Genomic DNA, 6,958 nt, shown 5'->3' on the forward strand with positions numbered 1-6,958 from the left:
TGCCTGTATCTGGTTTCGTGCTTAGGGATCCACCTGCAGCGTGGAAGGTTGGAATTTCGTGTCTGAAACCTTTTTTTTTCTCGAATACGCAGTGTCTGAAACCTTGACCCAAAAGGAAAGGATAGGTGCTGCGATTGAGGGCTTGATGCTTCAAATAGAATTGACTCGGTGAAATTTATCATGCTATTAGCTACCACCTTCCAGTGACTGAAAATTCTTTCATATTAGTGTTCTAGAACCGTGCGCTCTTTACCACTTCTCAGGTGTGGTGTTGTGCAAAAGTTTGAGAACCTTGTGTTCCTTTGTCCTGGCTATTATTTGTAGATTTACTAATGCATTCTGAAATCTTAAGATGCACCAAACCAAACAACGCCTTTGAACTTCCTTTTCGGTTTTCTGTCATTTTAGATCAAATTTCAGCTATGCTGTTATGCCTGGATTTTAAATGTTCTGGCAAATGTTTTCAGGGTTTGCCAGCAGAGTCCACCCAATTATGATGAATTAGACACTCCATACATAATGGCGACGGAAGTCAATCAAACTTATTTTTCATTGTCACAAGGAGAACCTAACTGAACGGGATGGTCCTCAAGTAAGTTTTTATGGTACATTTTAGTCAATTAGCTTTGTTCGATTTATTTATGCTATGTGAAATTAGCTCATTTGGGGAAAAAGAGAGAGAGAGAGAGAATAAGCACAATTTTGTTCTCGGCAACTATTACTGCTAGTATTCTCACCACTCTTTTCTGTTGCATTTCTTTACTTTTGTTAGGGAGTATCTGTATCTCAGACACTTGATCATGGTTCCATTTCCTTCGGAAGATTTGAGTTAGAGTCACTATCGTGGGAGAAGTGGTCTGTATTTACTAATGACAGACGCAATGAAGAATTTGGAAAATTCAATGGTTTAGTCGCTCAGAAAAAGGCTTATTTTGAAGAGTATTACAAAAAGATCAGGGAACTAAAGGCTTCACAGCAGCAAAACCAGCAAACTGAACTTATTCTGGAATACAGTGGTGATGGTAGTGACTCTAGCCAGACAGCAGAAGATGAGCAGGGTGCTGATCTTGAAACTCCCACTGGATCTGGAGCTGCTGTGGATGTTTATGTGGAAGAAGCTCTGCATGAAACTATGTCAGAGCACGGACTGCAGTGCTATAATGACCAAGGAAACGAAAACTTCGATACAGAACTTTCCTCATCTAATCTTTCTTCATCAGGTGTTCCTGCAGCAAACTGACCATGATGTTAGAGGAACTGTTCGTGGTACAGTTCTACCAGTAAAATGGATGCAGGGAAGCAGAATGCCGGTTCTGTTCATGGTGATACTAGAACAACATATGAAGCTGCAAGGACTCCTAGAAGAATTATTGAGAAAGACTCCAGGCTCAGACACAGTCCCAAGATAATACCGAAATCCATCAAAACCCTTTCCAAAAAGTGCTATGGACTACACATTTGCTAGTGAGGTAATACCATGAATTTTGTTTCTGCATTTGTTTATCTTATATATAAAATTTTGCTACTTTCTACTTCCACACACTATAACCTTCTGAGTAGACATACATACTAGCAGTACAAGTGAATTGGTGTTTATTTGATTCCGCTCTCAACTTTTCTGTTTCTCTGCTCACTAATTTGTATTCAGCTAACTAGATGAGTGCATGTTTTGTCTTGTATGCCCACCAATATGAATTGTTTATTAAGTCGTTACTCATTACACATTTTACATGAATAATTTCAGAGGCCTGGTTCAGTGAAGCCCAATACAAGTATGAACCAGAAGGCTAAGCCGGTGCAAAGGCCAAATGCAGCAGCCCAGAAGATGTTTGGCCCTACAGAAGGGAAGCAAGCTTACAGGTTCTCAGAAGACCTTCCTCAGCAGGTGCTGCAACGGCCCTCTACTGGAGAGGCGACATGCCATTGCCAGGGAGAATTCACAATTGCCTGCAGGTTGTTTCCACCCCACGACGACCTTCCACTGCTGAGAGACTGCCCAGTCACCCGAGATCGTGCACAGAAGCAAGCCAATGTCACCACACCACGTCGACCTTCTACTTCTGAAAGACTCCCGTCAAAAGAGAGAATGCAGCAAAGCATAGTGATATTTCTGCTGTACGTCGACCCTCTACAGGAGAGAGGCGCGCTATTACTAGAGATAGTGTTCTGAGAACGGATGTGAAGACGCCTTAGTAAGGCAAGAGCAACTGTGGCTCATCCGAAGGGTGAAACAACTACAGTGGTATGCTCCAGATCTTTGTTATCATATCGACTTTTTCAGCATAACGAGTAACTGAAGCACCTAATGTGGCATTTGTAGTTTGAAGCATCTTTGTTTAGGCAATCACTAGTTCATAGCATCTTCATTTGGACTGATGCATACTCACATGCTCGGTTATCATGTGAAAGCTCAACTGCAGCAAAACTTAACATTTTACTTGTTCATGCAGGGCAATACGAAAAAGGCTGTCACTCCAAATGCTGCTAGAAGTAGCAAGCTGGAAACAAAAAGGTTACTCCTACACACCAATTGATAGATTCTTGAAAGTGTTAGTTTTATTGGTCGGATTTTGATTGCATTGTTTCTTTACCTGCTTCATTGAACAGCAATAACAACAGACTGAAGGGACCTTCAGTATTGGATAGCCACTCTACTAGGTCAAAAAGAATGGACTTGCAAGTGTCTGGCAAGCAGAAATCGAGGTGCTAATCTGCATTAATGTTGGAATATCTTATAATGCTTATAAAATATGATTGTAAAAGTTGTCTTTGCCATATTTCCTGATCATAACTTCTGGATTTGTAGTTCTGTTAACCTTCCTCCAAGGAAAATTTTCAGTTCTACTGCCGGAGAACCAGCAGTTGAAACCATTTCTAGGTCAAAAAAGAAAGAGGTAATTGCTCATGATCTAGTTATGATTCTTGCCTCTTTTTTATGCATGTGTCGCACAAAATTGACAGTTTCAACTTTCAACTAAATGTTTACCCTGTTCACATAAGTAGTTATAGCAGTCGCTATTACTTTGAATAACTAGTATCTGGTAATATAGTGAACTATATCTCAATCCATTCTTTAGAAAAACAATACATTTCAATCCAGGGGCTAATTTCTGTTGTCTGCCGGATGCTGATAAATCCTATCAGTCCAACTGTATGTTTGTTTGTAGTAGCCATAGGCCATAGCAAACACATAAGTCTGATCATTTGGCTCTACTGACGTGTGCAACAGTGTTGCTAGATGCCTGGGTTTTGCATAGTTTAGGGCTCCAGTACAAAAGGTTCTAAGAATCCTTTATCATGTCATAGGTTACCACATGCCACCAAATCTTAGCAAACCATCTTTCTGGAAACAGTTATAGCTGAACTGGGGTAGTGTAAGTAGTGTAAAATCTCGCATCAACAGTAAAATCGTACTCACTAACAGCTGCTGGCAACTTTTATGTAGGGCGTTCAGGCGACAGTGCAATCTCGAGCATCCACTTCAAAGAGAACAACTCCTTTGCAGACTGGAAACTCAAAGGCGAGGGCTCCAAATGTATGAATTTCTACCCATCACAGTATTCTCATCATCATCAACAACAACAACATAGCCTTTCAGTCCCAAGCAAGTTGGGGTAGGTTAGAGTTGAAACCCACCAAGAGCCCCAAGTCAGGGTTCAGGCACTTCAATAGACATCACAGTATTCTCATCATGACTTGGAATTCCAATCTATAAGATACAGATGCCGGAGCAATATTTCATCTCGACATAAAGCTTCATTTATCTAAAAAGAATGGAACTCTAAGATATTCATTTGTTGGTGAGGATGTTTTTGCATCAGATTTGACCTTTTTCCATACTCACTTTTGCAGCCACCAGCACCGCCCGCACCACCTCCACCACGTCGGACATCACGAACGATGAGCAAACCAACTGCCAGTGCCTCATCGATTGGCGGAAGAAAGACAAAGTATGCTACTCATCATGAACACCAAAAGGCCATCTTAGTCTTACTATGCCTCACTGCAATCTTATCAAATACACGCTTTTCACATCCGTGCATTCTTACCGAGGCCATCTCATCCATCCTATGCAGGACTTCAGCACCACAATGGCACTGATGCAGTGGAGAGCAGAAAGCGTTCAGTCTAGTGGCCTGCAGAACATGATGGATCTGAGTGACGTCAGTACCGGCATTCCTTTGTATGGTGTATCTCAGTATCTGTAAAAATCTCAGTACCTCCATTGGCCCGTCTCTTCCTTTGCAGAGCAGCTAGTCCCAAGTGTAGTCTACTGTATGTATGTAGTCGCGCGTATCATATCCACCGGTGCCTAGTTTCGTCGTCACAAGGAACTTAGAACAGTGTAAATACCTGGAAGTAAATTTGCGGTTTAGCCAAAGTAAGTTCAGCCCAAAATTTGTGAACCTACATGTATGTCATTAGCAATGGAAGCCCTCCTTTTTCAGCTTGTTATTGGCATTCTTTCTTTTCTGTTTTTTTTTTGGAAAGGGTTATTGGCAGCTTTGATTCTTCGATGAACCTGAGCTTCCTGATTTCATCGGTTATTTTAGTTGCCAAAAGGATGGAAATTTCGCTGTGTGATGAAATGAAAGGAGGCACCCCCAGGGGCCAGGCCCAGTTGATGTTCAGTGGGCAGGGAGATTTGGCTGTTTGGAAGCTCAAAATGCTCAGTGGGCAGGTGGCTGAGGCTACGACATTCCTGTGTCGCAAACTGCCAGAAGCCCAGAACCAGACAGCACAGCCGAACGGTGTTGACCCCGTCCCCTTCACGCTTGGCATTTGGCAGGAACAGGGAAGGCCTCCCGCGTGTACAGGCAGCACAGCCGAGCCGACAGGGCACGACCGGGGAGCGTCAGGGCAGGGGCGGAGAGGAGCGACGAGCAGCGCTTTCCGATCAGAAAAGATGCGGGCGGGATCTGAGCGCAGGCCATGTGCATCCCGCGTGCGGCGTGCAGTGCAGGCGGTACGAAGTTGGGGTCGGTCGTCTCCCCTGGACAGCACCGCACGGCGGAGCGGAGGCATCCAATGATACCCGCCTCGCCGCGTCGGCGCTCTCCCCTCTCTCGCCAAAGTGAAAGCCGCTGGCGCGCCCTGCGCCCGCCCATGATTAACCGTGGCTGTGAAAGATTTGAGGGAAAAGGGTCGTGAACCGACGACGACACTAGTGCCCTTGCCTGACTGCCGGCGGATCCCCCACCTCCGTCCAGTGCTGCCTCCGTCGGCGGAGCGGAGATCCAGGGCCAGGGGACGTGCGATATATACGTGCCTCCGTGCGTGCGGCAGACCGCTCGAACCCGTAGCTCGGTATGCCTGCAGCCGCAGCCCGGTTGAACGGATGAATGCTGATCTTGGTCGTGGTCCGATTCTGCACGTTTGTTAGACCAAGGACTTCTGCCTAGAGCCAAACAGAACTTTCAACTATACAATTTCAAACCAAAACGCAGTAGAAGCTAGTACAGAGATCACCACTTGTTAATTGTTATGCCAGAGTCTGCTTTTTCGAGTTGGTTACCGAGATCTTATTGAGCAACGTTTTCTCGACGATCTCTGCCTTGCAGGGCTGAAATACGAATAAGTTTAAATAATACATGCCCGTAATAATGGGTGAACAGTGCATCATCACGCAGGCAGGCTTACAGTAGTTAAGTGCAGTGCAAGACATACTCAACAAAGAAATGTATACAAATAACATATATGTTGTTTTACCTAAACGCATTGCCAAGCGTATTGTGCTGTTACAATTCTTTCTATAGCGATTTCGTTACTCAAATTCAAAAAGTATGTAGCATCCTGGCAAGTACATTATTTTACCCAATTTGAACTTAGGCCATTGGGCGAAAATTAGGTTCATGCAAATCTTTTTGTTGTGTTCTTACACTTGCATGTTTGTTTTTTTCGCATTGATCATATATGATACTTGCATGGACTTGTATATATGTCAGTGCACAAATCTTCACTCTCTCTCTCTCTCCCTTTTGTCTATTGTGATACATCCTAATCTATCAAGATGCGATTCCTCTTCTTCAAACATTAGTGTGTATGGATATGAAGAGTTTAGAATGCTAACGACAGGATGAGCCATATTGTATTATGAACCTCTTTGGTAGCGCTTTCAAACTAGCTTCCCATGCTTCAGGTCCAACTTAACTCCGGTCTGCTCCTTGACACGTACGTTTGGCAGCGCTTCATGAGATTCTTCCTCTTTGACTTGGATCCATGATATTGCAACGCTGTCTGCCTGTTTTTGACCTCCACATGAGCCCATGCACATGTCGTGGAGTAGCAGTCCGACATGCATCTCATCGAAGGAGATCAAGCATCGATGGGGACTATATCTAGAGGGAGGGATGAAAATATGGTGGTCCCATCAGTCCCATGGACATAGGGGGATCACCATCGTTGGCCTTGTGGTATGCAAGTATTCCAAGTGGTGTTAAAGTGGTATTAATTAAGCCCATGAGCAGCATACAAATGAGTGTTACAAGTGGTATTAATTAAGCTGATACTACAAGTGGTGTCAAGTTGGATGAGTTTTGGATGAGAATGTGAGGTTGTAAGGATGTATGCTAAGACATCTAAGCAAGTTTGTGGTAATCTTAGTGCATATGTACTCCGATTGTTAATATTCTATTGCATTTTGTGCTTGTTTTTTTATTGTGTTGCCATCGTCACAAAAAGTGGGAGATTGTAAGTATCATGTGCCCATAGCCATGATTTTATTGAGACTTTGGTGATAATGGTGACAACATAATCACTAGAACTAGCATATGTGTTGAGATATGTTAGATAGACTCTGATAAATCATAGGGATGCAAGAGAAAGAACAACGGACCCGAAGACCGACAAAGAAATAGAGTCAAAACGAGGAAGTGTGCAAAACTTGCACGTGCTAGACGATTTGGCAAGCTAGAAAATGAACACGGGCTTTCGACAGATCATCTGGCGGTCACCAGGC

General features: G+C 43.7%; 1 pseudogene; it reads left to right on the plus strand.

Moving 5' to 3' along the window:
• Positions 1-504: 504 nt before the first annotated feature.
• On the plus strand, positions 505-4,450 carry LOC136453816 (protein WVD2-like 7; annotated as a pseudogene).
• The last annotated feature ends 2,508 nt before the right edge of the window (positions 4,451-6,958 follow it).

The sequence above is a fragment of the Miscanthus floridulus genome, chromosome 5 (assembly GCF_019320115.1).
Source record: "Miscanthus floridulus cultivar M001 chromosome 5, ASM1932011v1, whole genome shotgun sequence".
In the NCBI taxonomy this organism is placed as follows: Eukaryota; Viridiplantae; Streptophyta; class Magnoliopsida; order Poales; family Poaceae; genus Miscanthus; species Miscanthus floridulus.